This window comes from Malaya genurostris, chromosome 2 (assembly GCF_030247185.1).
Source record: "Malaya genurostris strain Urasoe2022 chromosome 2, Malgen_1.1, whole genome shotgun sequence".
Lineage (NCBI taxonomy): Eukaryota > Metazoa > Arthropoda > Insecta > Diptera > Culicidae > Malaya > Malaya genurostris.
This window is the reverse complement of record NC_080571.1, coordinates 302,833,670-302,848,259: the sequence shown is the minus strand read 5'-3', so window position 1 is coordinate 302,848,259 and position 14,590 is coordinate 302,833,670. Positions and strand designations below refer to the sequence as shown.

Below are 14,590 nucleotides of genomic sequence, written 5' to 3'. Positions count from 1 at the left end.
GGTATGGCCGAAGTCAGATAAATTCACCTGAGTAGCTGTACACTTTACATTTGTTTCAAAACATTTGAAAATCAGTTAAGACATCTTTGAGAGATCATAGCACGAATTAAATTTTTAGGTGCCTTCTGATCGACAACTGAATACCACTAAAACTGAAAAAAGTTAATTTTTTTATCGACTATCCAAATCTGCTAACCCGATAAACCTGATTAAATTATGTGGAATAGACATTTTTATACAATCCCCGAAACCGGAAGTTGGATCTGACTGAAAAGCAAGATGTTTTATAGAACTTTGAAACTTTTCATTTGAATCTTAGATGATTCTTAGATTTCATTTGCATCTTAGATCGGTTCAGCCATCTTCAAGAAAAATGAGTTACACAATTTTGATTTCGTTTCACATATCATCCTGTAGTTCCGAAACCAGAGGTCGGAACCAAACATAATGCAGGAACTTTGTTTGGGAGCATACGACTTTTCGTATGAATCTGAATTTGTAGAAAAGAAATTTTCCGAGAAAATTAATTGAAGTTATTTGTCACACACGCATTTGCTGATCTCGACGAACTGATTCGAATGGTATATGGATGTTATGTTGTTCCAGCATTTATTGCTGTAAGTAGTTTAAAACAAAATAATTAAAAAAAATTCTGCCATCATCTGGTTTACATATGTCATATTCGAACGATTATGTTGCCAAAAACGAGCCGTGCCAAAATCGGTCCCAGGCTAAATGTCATGAAAAAGAATGCTGTACACAATCCTTTTGGTTCTTAGAAACAATTGTATGTAACAGTATAAAAAATCGTGTTTTCCGTTGCTCCCAAGCATTTCTTTGTCATACAGCGCTCAAAACTCCTACTGCTGGAATAGGGGGAAAAGTCGCTTACAGAAAAATTTCGATATTTCCGTTAAAAATGGACGGATTTTAACAATCTATGGCTTGTTGGATAGGTATTACCGTGCGGAATCTAAGTCTGAAAACATATTCTGTTTTCAAGGTCAATTGTGACAGATATTGTCAAAAAACTGAAAATTTTGACATAAAACTTTGTATAACTCAAAAAGTAAACATCCGATCTCAAAACCATTCAATAGCGTTTTGGGTGACGGGGAGACCTTTCATTTGCGACTAGTTTGATGAAAATCGGTCCAGCCATCTCTGAGATCTCGATCTCTTAGTTGACAACACACATACGGACACACACACACATACACACACACACAGACATTTGCTCAGTTCGTCGAGCTGAATCGATTGGTATATGTCATTCGGCCCTCCGGGCCTCGGAAAAATTTTCGAAAGTTTGAGCGAATTCTATACCTATTTTTTATATATACAGGGTGATTTTTTAAGAGCTTGAGAACTTTTTTAAACAATAAAACGCATAAAATTTGCAAAATCTCATCGGTTCTTTATTTTAAACGTTAGATTGGTACATGACATATACTTTTTGAAGATAATTTCATTTAAATGTTGACCGCGGCTGCGTCTTAGGTGGTCCATTCGGAAAATCCGCTTTTTTATCGACAAATTTTGTTCAACGATGAGGCTCATTTCTGGTTGAATGGCTACGTAAATAAGCAAAATTGCCGCATTTGGAGTGAAGAGCAACCAGAAGCCGTTCAAGAACTGCCCATGCATCCCGAAAAATGCACTGTTTGGTGTGGTTTGTACGCTGGTGGAATCATTGGACCGTATTTTTTCAAAGATGCTGTTGGACGCAACGTTACAGTGAATGGCGATCGCTATCGTTCGATGCTAACAAACTTTTTGTTGCCAAAAATGGAAGAACTGAACTTGGTTGACATGTGGTTTCAACAAGATGGCGCTACATGCCACACAGCTCGCGATTCTATGGCCATTTTGAGGGAAAACTTCGGAGAACAATTCATCTCAAGAAATGGACCGGTAAGTTGGCCACCAAGATCATGCGATTTGACGCCTTTAGACTATTTTTTGTGGGGCTACGTCAAGTCTAAAGTCTACAGAAATAAGCCAGTAACTATTCCAGCTTTGGAAGACAACATTTCCGAAGAAATTCGGGCTATTCCGGCCGAAATGCTCGAAAAAGTTGCCCAAAATTGGACTTTCCGAATGGACCACCTAAGACGCAGCCGCGGTCAACATTTAAATGAAATTATCTTCAAAAAGTAAATGTCATGTACCAATCTAACGTTTAAAATAAAGAACCGATGAGATTTTGCAAATTTTATGCGTTTTATTGTTTAAAAAAGTTCTCAAGCTCTTAAAAAATCACCCTATATAAAAATAGGTAAAACCAGGTTCGAAACTGACTAAATTTTCAGTTCAACTACGTTGAAACTAGGTTCGAAACTAGCTTCAAACAAACGGTTTGACAGCAGTTAGGGTGGAAACTGGGTTAGGTTGTGCATCATGCGAAAACGACATAAGTGTCTCTAAACACGACTGGTTCAATGTTTAACATAGCACGATGAATAACCGTTATTTTCGCTGAATTTTTCTTCTTGCCACTACTTCAAAACGTTGCAGGAGTCATCTGCGAATGATTCTGTCGATTTTTTAGCTCTCTGAACATTGTCCGATCGAAATTCATTGAGCCATTGAGGAGTTCAAACTTGAGAATTAACTTGAAACGAGTGGTGATGGAAAGAAAAGAAGGGTTGAGCAAGTGAAAGCAAAACTAATAAAACTATACCTAAAACCAAACAATTTAGAGAACTCGCATACCAACAACATGATAATTTGGAAGGTTTCATTAAAAAAACAATATCCAAATACTAAAGGCATATCTGCAAAATGCGCACAAATGCTATTCCCTCAAATTTTAACGAATAAAACAACTTGTTAATTTAGACAGCACATGATTTTGTGGATTCTCCAGTCTTCGATTAGCAATTATACAGACAAGAATCAACTGGGTTGAAAAAACTATCGTTGATGTTGATTTTCAAAATTCATCACCAGTAGAGAAAGGATGGGTAAAATGCATTCTCTAAGAAAAGATTACTATATCTCAAAAAAAAGAAAAATAAACGTAAAAGTTGCATGCATCAATTACCCTAGTGTTTCACATGCAAATGCAAACTAATTCTCGCCGCTTCCTATATAAGATGCAAGAAAAAACATATTTTTCAAAATCCGTAAAACCGGTGTCCACGAGGTATCAAAACCTGAATGACTACCATATTTTTACGGCCATATAGTCGTAAATTAGTTTCCGACGTCAGGATAGATATTGCACTTTGGTGCAAATACGTGATTTGCAAATAACAAATACTACACGTCTGCTTAGCGGATTATGTTGATCAGCGAAGTGGCATTAGCAGTCCAACATAATCTGCTAATGCTCTGATGAGTTGATTACGAAACGTAAAACAATCAAAACAGTTATACACGCTTTAGCACAAACCGGTGCCCACGAGATACTCAAACCTAAATGACGTAAAAATCCATTTAAATATACGGGGGTCAAAACGCGCGATCGTGAAAAATTCGGAAAACTTACATTTTACATAACACGATGTTACATGCATCTGAACATAGAGGCACTTGTGACTTGTTTGTTGTTTTAGATGTACATAATCCAAAACTTTCAAAATATTATAGTCATACTTTGTTATAAAATTTCAGTTTGGCCCCAGGGATGCGTTCTACCCCATTTTTCTCAGTTAGGTTCCTGGCATACTGCGGCGTGTATAGCTAATTAGAGTGAACCATTCTGCACATGACATGATGGCATATGAATTTGTAAACATACCGCAAACTAACACGAAGGTGAAACAACTTCTACATTCATTATCAAATGTTCTAGTGATATCAGATACCCACACGCGCATTCTTTTATGTCTTTATCGAAATAAACTAATAAACATTTCCTGCATAGCTTTCTTTCGATTCGCTGATTAGTAACGCCCCAATTTCAGAGATTTCGGAAAATTGAAATGATGATTATATTATGGTATTATTCACACGTATTGCACAGACATTTTCTTCTCATAGTAATAGTACATATAAGAAATACATACTCTAGATAGCCCCTTAGTACACGAATTATTTAAAAAATCTACATTTCTTTCGCTTTCGAGTTATTCAGGAATGATAATAATGAAAACATAAAATTAAATGACCTTAAAACAATTTTTACAATGCATATTATTTTACAATACCAGAACACCATATCAAATTACCATATAACAAAATTATTAAAATTATCGAAGTGAAAAAATTTCTACTTTTATCTTAGAGCTAGGGCAGTTTCCCTTATCAAATATAAAAAAAAACAGTTTTAATGCACCTAGTGGTGTAATAATATCTTTCTCATATTACTAATAACATCAAAAATATTACTGTAGAATTCGCAAAAGCAACTGTTCATTTGATAGAAATAGGAAAGTTGTTCGGACTTAATCTAACAAAATCTACAAATCCTGTTTACCCTGTACATTCGGAAACGTAACTGATATTCACAACAAATTCAGGAATTCTGTTTGAAACTGTAGGACTTTTTATTTGAACCTATAAGTTTGTAAAAACCGATTTTGCCATCTTGATAAAAAGTGAGTTAGATACTGTTTGCAGTTTTTGATCACTATTTCCAATACTTCCGAAACCGGATTCAGATGACCGGAATAGCTGTAGTTGGTTCGTATACCAGTAATAAATATGACCTACAAATTGGAACAGTTTTGAACCTAGTTAAACCTAGACTTACAATCTTTTGCTCTATTTCGATTAAATTGTTAAATGATTGTTACTTTTACATATGTAAGTCAAGCTGAACAGCATGAATCAGCAGCATAAAACATGTAGTAGGATTATTATTATTATTATTGTTATAATTGACATCACTACACCACCGGCACGCCATTACTGCACTACCTTGTGAAAATTGCATTTACATCGCGAAACTTGAAATTACGATGTATGTTAACTTTTTTCAAATAAATTTCAATTCATTGACATTCTTTTATTTTTTCGGTTGAACTTATCATAAAATAGCTGAAATTTTCATCAACTGCAGCACCGTCTTTTACCAATATCACACACCAGTAGTATACAGTCGTAACCGTTCCGTTTTATTTATAGCGTTTACGAAATAGAACAAAGCACGTATCGTTTGTGTTGTGTTTTCTTCTTCCAGGTTGTATATACCGGTGTTGTACATATTGTCATTCTATATGGCGATTTGAAAAATATGTGAGAAAGGCTAAAAGACACGGAAAACTTTTTGTTCCATTATTTCGCCATCTTGAGCTATGGTGCGATCACAAACGAATTTCCAGACATGACAATCACGATCTTTTTTTTGGCGCACATCTACGGTCCTCCGTGAAACTGGCACCAATGGTGATAAATTGGTTGCACTGCTGAGTTCCCATCATACATTCATAATGCAAATGTCAAACCGTGAGAACCCTTTCGATTCGGTAGCTCATTTGTATATATTGAGATTTTATGGCACACTTTGGTTGAAATGATAACAATGCAATTAATCTCGCGCTCCACCAAGCGGTGGGTGCGATCATTTCAGAAGGTACCGGGAACGAACCACATTTTTTAAAAATAATCATCGTACATGTCTTTATTATTTATCTTTGGTGCGATAACATTATCAGTTTTTTTTAAACCTCTATACAAAAAATTTTAAAATCAATTTTAGCTATTATTCAGAACAGAATAAAAACACTTTTTTTCACAGTGTATAATTTCTCTATGTAATACCAAGCATCTCGGCTAGAACATTTCCGAAATCACAAAACCAATCAAACAAACCGTTAATGAAACATGTCTTTATCAAGAAATATTTGCCTAGGCCTGTAAAGTGTCAAAAGTAAGGCTAGAGTAAAAAGGACAAAATTTGAGACAAATAAAAAAACTACCTTCGATTTCATTGGAATTGCTCTAATGGCAATAACTCAATTATGCGAACAAAACAACTTGGAACATAAAAATGTTAAATTATATCATAATCCTTTTGACAATATACGTTTGAAAAAGTGCATACACTGCAAATTTTTACGTCGCTGTTTAAGTAAGGTTGCACATTTTGCTGTGATATTACATTCTCGAAGCAAAGCGGTTCAATCGTAATCCGTTAATTGTTGACTGAGTTATCCACAATATGGAGTGATGATTTTACGAATGAGATAAGTAGTGGAACAATTACCCTATTTATCATATTTCCACAAACGAAACCTTCATTCTGGCTGACTACCCAGCTTTATAACGGCCTATAGGTGCCCAATTCCAGCAAATAAGAAATGAAAGTAAAATTTACAACCGGACCTTAGGTATTGACATGCGATCGAGAGATTCACGTAAAACCAGTTCTGCACTGTCACCACAAGTTCGGGTGACAAATTCTCTCAGTAATGCCTTACGCACCTCGCACTAACTCTGCACGTGATGAAAGGCATATTTGATCATCTATATTTAAAGGCAGCAAAATATATAAAAATATCACCATGCAATTGCCGCTGCTACCGTAGAATGGGGCGAGGTACTGAGCATTCGAATAGATAACATACAAAGTTACCTTTTTTTTCTCAGGTAAAAAAATACTCGTTTGGAATATTTTATGATCGCGATTTCGAAAAGCAGGCCATCTCGAAATCTGCACCTTTTATCTACTCGAACGAAGCAACTCCATTCAACAGGAACAGATTACTTCTCACCTTTACTCTAAGCGCTCGTTGCTCTACTGAAATGTTGTTAAACTACTGTAGCACTGAATAATATCTCATCACTACAGTTGCATGTTTATAAACTGCATAACATTTAGATATCAACAGTATTTTTTTTGCTTTCAGTCGACCAACCGCAGTTCGTTCTATTCATTCACGCCGAGAAAAAAACGTCACATTGGGTGACAATGACAAAACACTTCGAACTATAAATGTACTGAGCAGCCAGCCTAGTCAGTGTAGTGCGACGAGCATATTACGGTGGTAGGTATTTTTCTGACCTTCAATCGCACTAAGGACGCCGCAATGGAACCATTGCGCCTAACACTCAACCGCTAGTTGACGCACTTATGTAGCCAACGAAGTGACAGCGGGCTCGTAACCCTATTCAAGCACAACACTAAACGGTGCGCGACTGGTCATGCTGAGAAAGCCGTCGGTCACTTCGATCCAGCTCGATGCTGGTTGCCAGAGCTCAGTAGCGTGCGCATAATACCTTCTCATGTTTAGTCAAATACGATGAGGAAAAAATACGCGTTTGTTTAAAGTGAAAAGGTTACCCGAAGGAAGCTATATGTTTTTCTTGGTGCTTACGGCTCATCTTGCCAGAAGGAAGCTATCTAATTTACATAATATTTCCATACAGTGGTAGAAGGCAAACATCCTTTTTACCTGGCTAGATGATCCAAAAAGCAAGTTCAACTGGCGCATTGGAACAGTTGCACCCGCCAGGATCAGGACTACCACTGAGAACGACATTAATATCTTGCAGTTATTTATAAAAACGACCGATAAGTCAACTGTCAACATTTACCTTGAATAGTCGAACCTTACAACAAACAACCGAACCGTTTAGCAATCCTGAAGATTAAACTCTATTTCAGCAACAACACTTTGTTGCACATAAACAAGGTGTCTTTACTGACGAGACGTACCGCTTGTTATTTGTTCTTGGCGAGACTCCAATCGTATAAAATTCAGCCTCAACATTAATTTGTACAGATCGATTTTCCTTAATTATAAATTGTATGTAATCTGAATCAATTAATTTGTCATGCTAGTCATAGCTTGTGCTAAACGATTTGGGTCAATCTAGTTGCGAAATTTCCTCGATTTGATAGATGGCACAGTCTCAACGTTTGGCATCACTTCCACATTTTTCAAGGTGCATTATGACGAGTCAAAGCTTGTGACACTCAGTAGGCAAACGAAAATATTCGAGAAAAGAACAGCGAAGAGCATTTCGCGTATGGAACCTCATATACATACGAATGTATATATAACCGAATGAGATTGCCGATGATTAGTTTGTTTTGTTTATTGCATTTAATACAGTTGAGCTGTACACAAACTAATAGCCTTTACTGTTTTGTTTGAGTTGAATGAACAAACATGATTCGACAACGAAAGAAGCTGAACAGAAGAACCGGCAGCTCAAGCTTGAAATTCACTTGATTCTAGTTTATTAAATTGTTCTACAGTCTGTGTCAGAAGAAAGTGTACGTAGTTTTACGTTTACTCTGAGCAATATCTCCGTCTCTTACGCGAGTTGATTGTATCAGCTTTGAAATTCACTTACATTTACAATTTAAAACATGTAAAAATGATGTTCACTAGTGATATGATTCATCAACTGCACAGCTAATTTATCTGAAACTGGCATCGAAGCAGAAACAAAATTTTTTTTTACATGTTGATAGATGTAATTTTATATCATCACTCAAGAAATTACGGCATACTTGAAATTCCGTCAAGTGTACCAAGTATGAATAGTAAACAAATGGATACCACATGAATTGAATGAAAGACAGACGGAAAACCCAAAAAACATTTGTGAAATGTTGCTTAGAAAATGCTAAAGAACATCAGTTTTGTATCGAACTGTGACTGACGATGAAAATGGATTTATTTTGAGAATCCTAAACGCAAAAAACATGGGTTAAGCCGGGACAACCATCAAACAATTTCAGTCCATTTAAAAGCTATGGGAAAAGTAAAAAAATGTGAGAAATGGATACCACATAAATTGAATGAAAGACAAATGGAAAACCGAAAAAAACACTTGTGAAATTTTGCTTCAAAGACACTAAAGAACATCAGTTTTGTATCGAACTGTTACTGGCGATGAAAATGGATTTGTTTTAAAAATCCTAAACGCAAAAAACATGGGTTAAGCCGGGACAACCATCAAACAATTTCAGTCCATTCAAACGCTATGGGAAAAGTAAAAAAAATGTGAGAAATGAATACCACATGAATTGAATGAAAGACATATGGAAAACCGAAAAAAACACTTGTGAAATCTTGCTTCAAAGACACTAAAGAACATCAGTTTTGTATCGAACTGTTACTGGCGATGAAAATGGATTTATTTTAAGAATCCTAAACGCAAAAAAAAACATGGGTTAAGCTGGGACAACCATCAACAACGACTGCAAAACCAGATAAATTCGACAAGAAAACAATACTGATTTGATGGGGTCAGAAAGGTGTGGCATATCGTGAGCTTCTAAAACCTGGTGACACTGTTAACAATAATCGCTACAGACAACACATGATCAATTTGAACCATGAATTGATCTAAAAACGATCAGAATGGACCAGCAAAAAATATTTTTGATACACGGTAAAGTAAAGCCGGTTCTGGTTCAATCAACACACTGGGAGTCGCTTCCCTACCTACCATATTTACCAGACTTGGCCCCTTTCGACTACTGTTTGTTTCGCATTGTTGGGCGGCACTTTGATTTCTACGAAGAAGTCGACAATTGGGTGTCTAATTGGTTTGCTTCATAAGACGAACAATTATGAAGCTTAGGTTAAGGTTAAGATGTGTAGAAAACTACTTCGGATTTTTTTTAAATTTTCAATTTAAAATAATTGTGTTCCATTTACCAAAAAAAACGCTCACTTCATACCGGTATACGATAAATTTAATTTTTTCTAGGAGTGTTGTCAGACATTATGAAACTGTACATTTCGTCTCCTGAGTGCAATGCAGTTTAAATTGAGCCGTTAAGAAATTCAGTAGTTGAAGGCAAAAAATTAGACTCTATCTATGCTTACTGAAACTACAGTTGTTCGGTTCTGACGTTGTTCAATGTCAATATAAAAATTGTGTTTCATCTGCTATGTAGTAGATTTTATTTCAGAACATGACAAATTATTTCTCCGTCGAATCTCTGGACTAAGAAGATCGTACAGTAATAAATCCAACTCCAATTACTCCGCTAGACGAAGTTTTCATAAAAAATGTATGTTCTTGGAATAATTATAGCTTGAGTTTTTGAACATGTGTTTCATTTCCCACAAGCTGCAAGTAGAATTGATTATATAGCTACAATACATATTACATTAGAGCAACGGTTGATTATGGCAAGATGAGTATATCGATAGAGTTCTATTTTATTTTTTTTTATAACTCTAACTGGATTCGAATGAGAAGGTGGATCAATTAGATTTTGATTTTGATAGAGTAACTAAACAGTCATGCATCGAGCTACTTTTTGTTACAGTCACAAACCACAAACATCAAACAGTCTCGATTCATTGATTATCGCGGATGTAAGATATTCACTCGGAATCGTTATGACGTAATAAAATAGTTAGACTGTCAAAGTAATACATTTCCATTGTACTTTCCGGAAAAATATCAACAGTCTAATTCCGTTTTGAGATCGATGAAAAATTGAACTCGAATCATGATTTGAACACTGTGTTCGTTTACTTCAGCTGCCAGTTTTTCATCATTTATTCATCTCTGAAGCACCCCGATTTGCTATTCCAGTTTTTACTAACAATTGCACAATATTCCTCGATCGAGTGAAATTAAAGAGGAGTTCACTCGATTGTTTTTATGTTTTTCGACTGCTGTGACAACTAACCGAACTAACAAAAACTTAACTGGGTCTTTGCGTGCTTTTATGCACGGCAGAGCCTATATTTTAATCGCTCTTCCTTGTAGAGTTTCGAATTCTTAGAATCATTCGTCCTACTCTTACCCGCAGCTACAAATTGCCTGCCAAAGCGTTAATTTCTAACGACCTTAATACCAAAATCTTATTTATTTCTTTTAAAAACACGTCCCCTCCAGCTGTGGCCACAAAAAAACCGTTATCAAGGTTACACACATTTCGTAGTTCATCAGTACGCGTTCTGGGTAACTCGTAATGACCTCTTTTTGTTCTGTATCAATGTCCAGTTTGGCTGCTTGCAGGCAGAGATGTCCATCTCCTCTGTGTGACGAAGAGCAAGCAAAATTTCTCCCCTCGCACTGACAACTTCAACGAGAGCTCTTCTCTTTTACATATATACACCGCTGTTGTATAAAGTGTGCACGCATCATGAGTGCGTTTGTTTATTTCCTTTTACCTCCTCCACTGAATCGCACCAAAATGCTTGAGTAGAGCTAATAAATTCTCTGAGGTGGATGCAGATACTTTCACAGAGGTGTGCTCGCCGGTGAGCATTCTGGTTTGCGTATAATAACGTGGGGCACGCAAAATCAGCAAAATAAAACAATTTATCATTGAATTTTCGTTTTTCCTTGCAAATTTATCATAGCAATGCCGGATCTACTCTCTATTAATTTAAGTTCACAGAAGTGTTCGCTCACCATCACGCGCCAGTGATCACTTGGGTGTATTTAGGCGAGAGCACGTGAGAGCGATTCATGCGAAGAGAATGTGATTATCTCGCACCAGCTTCTTTCAATACAAGCACGCACTCAAAGTCTGTCTAATGGACACTGAGAAGAAGTGCGCTTTCTCCTTTGTGTGGAGCAAACAAAATATATCCGCAGTGTACAGTTGATTCCTACTCCCTGGTGTATCACTCTAGTGAAATGCCATCTCTGCTTGCAGGTAAGATAATAAAGATAAACATCCTCCGAGTGATGATTTTCCTGTCGTTATTGCGGGATCCGGGATGCTTTTCTTGTCCTTCAAGATTTATTACGATGGCCACTGTAGTCCGTTCGAACAACACCGAAAATACGATCCAAATAACAACGTTAAGCAAGAATCGTGGTCAAAGCGAGGGTAAAGCAACTTAAACGGCCAAACCAGGACTAATGACTAGAAACATTCTGGTATGCATTTGATGGGACTGGAAAGGGATCATTTATTGTGAGCAGTATTCATTGTGGCAAATACTAAATTGGATCTTTACTTCCAGCAACAACAATCAAAGCAATCGATTGACCAACTGAGGAGGTGAAGTATAACATCAGGACAACGTCCGGTCACAAACGTGTAATAACTCCGGGAGCTTGTCTGTGAAATTTTCGATACATACAACATTTAGTCCAAACCAAGCGATCACCATTACAAAATTTTCTTATTTAGATAATTTTAGTACACGGGTAAAAATCTATTGCCGGTACCATGATTTTTTAATTATGAAATCATGAACCATGTCTTCTCATGAAATTTCATGAGCAAAATGGTTGATATCATGAAAATGTTCATGAAAGATTTGTTATTGTTCATGATTTTTAATCATGGTTCCGGCAATATATTTTTATCTGTGTAGTCAGTAAATTTTGATAAGTTTCTGCAAAACTATTGAATTCGCTGAAGTCGACGAAAAAAAAGATCACAGTTACTCTTATATATCATCAATTTTACAGAGAAATTAACAGAACTGGCAACTCGGACTGTAAGAAGTAGATTAAATGTCTACAATCTGAAAAGACTTCGGTGCAAGTGTTTTATAAATAGCAAACACTTTACGTCTGCTTAGCGGTTTATGGTAAACCACGAAGTTGGCATCAGCAGTATTCCAACATAAACTGATACTGCACAGATGAGTCGTAGACGAAACGTAAAATAAGCAGAAAAGGCATGTACACTGCGCACAAACCTGCTACCCAAGAAGTATCGAACCTCTAAATGATTATTTTATATCATTTTTCAAAGAGTTTAAGCTATTCCTTATAGGTTGAAAACTTTGCAATTTGTTCCATTTCTAAAATCATTCTGTTGAGTTTCAACTACACTGGATACAAGCGTGTTACCAAACATTACCCAACAGTTGACTATTTGATTAAGTTTCAAACACTTTCTATGAAAGTACAATCGATGCATAATTTGCATTACTAGACACTTACAGGGTCCGGCACTCGAAGTGTAACCAATTAAAAAGGCCATAAATTCAGTTTGGAAAATTACTTTTACTTAATTCAAAGTACAAAATGTGTAAAAATAATACAAAATTCAGAATCAATTCACTTTTGCTCGATATGACCACCTTTTGCCTTGACTATGGCCTTGAGACGGTCAAAAAACGAATCGCAAGTTGCCAAATGTGACTTGCAGGTATTTAGGCCCACTCGCGGACTTTTTTCAGCGCCTCGAGACTGGTGTATCTTTTAGTTCGGACTTTGCTCTCCAAAATGGCCCAAAGAGAATAATCCATTGGATTCGCATCTGGTGAATTCAAGAGCCATTGTGTGGACGTGATGAAGTTCGGAACGTTGTTTTTCAGCCATTCTTGGTTCACTCGAGCTTTGTGAGACGGTGCCGAGTCCTGCTGAAACGTCCATGGTCTGCCACCGAAATGTTTGTCTGCCCACGGCTTCAAAGCAACCTCCAGAATACTTTCCCGATAATATGTCGCATTTACCTTGACGCCAGGCTCGATGAAAACGATTGGAGAGCGCCCATCTGCGGTTACAGCGGCCCAAACCATTATCTGATGCGGGTGCTGCCTCCTGGTGGCCAATCGATGACTCAAATTCTCGTATGAACGGTCGGTCAAGTAAACCCTATCGTTTTGAGAGTTTACGAATTGCTCAATTGGAAAAATTTTCTCGTCAGAAAATACAATGTTCGAAAATTGACCACTTTCGGCCAAACGAAGCAACTCCTTCGCTCTCTCAAGTCAAGATTTTTTTTTTTCGCGTTCACTTTTGGCAAAATGCTTTCTTGCGCTTGTAAACAATACAACTCCGAACTGTCATTTAGCAAATGTCTAGAGAGCTGATGCCCGTGCGTCAGCTGCGCGAGCGGTCTGAAGTATCTTCGTCTGAAGTACACTTCGAGTGCCGGACCCTGTAGACAATATTGATAAATTCTCTGCCAAAACATTTATGCGTTCACATTTATGCGTAATTCATTCAGGATTCAGCATCATCAATATATTTTATAATTCCGACGTAGAAATTAAATAACTTTAGATTTCCTCCAGCAACTAAAAAGTGTTTGATATTAGTCATTTTAGCCTGAAACTTGAATTATTCATTTCAATTTTTAAAAGTTTGATTACGAAAATCAGTCAATATTGCATTTAGAAAAAACAGTGGTGTGAAACTTCAATAACGCCCTTTGAAAAGAGATGAACGCTCTAAACATTAGAAATAGGTTATTTCAATATTTCTATTTAAAAAATCTCAGTCACTCAAGCAACTATTGAAGGCAGTCAGTTTTCAATCATTTTCGTTTACATTGTTATAAATTACTTTTTTCTGTTTTGCTACCGTTGTCCTAATCAGGTTTAAAAAAAACTTCAGCTTTAAAGACTTTATAACCCAATTGCCGAGAACAGATTGAATTCGATAACTGAGACAGGCTACGTAAAAATCCTTATAAGCATTGCACTATGTCTGCCTTAAACCATCATTTTTTATTTCATGACAATTTCAATAGTTAAGATATTTATTCAATTCTGTATAGAAGAAGTACTTCAAGCGCAAAACATTGTTTTGTCATCAAATAGAACGTGTATTTACAGCTATCTCACACTACTCAGGCAAGTTTGTTTCCAGTTTTAATCATCGTTCCCAGCGCCACAAGATTAACAACAAATCTTGCCATGAATTTGTGAGAAGCAATCAGTCTCTCTCTCTGTCGTTTATGATAATGTCTCTCTGTACTTCTATTAACTAGTCGTTTTAAGTAACACATCAACGATGTTCCAGC

The 14,590-nt window shown here is 36.5% G+C and overlaps 1 protein-coding gene across 2 annotated transcripts in view; it reads right to left on the bottom strand.

Moving 5' to 3' along the window:
• Positions 1–14,590, bottom strand: part of LOC131430868 (1-phosphatidylinositol 4,5-bisphosphate phosphodiesterase classes I and II) — a 340,169-nt gene that overhangs the window by 324,304 nt on the left and 1,275 nt on the right. The gene's annotated exons all lie outside the window — the stretch shown is intronic.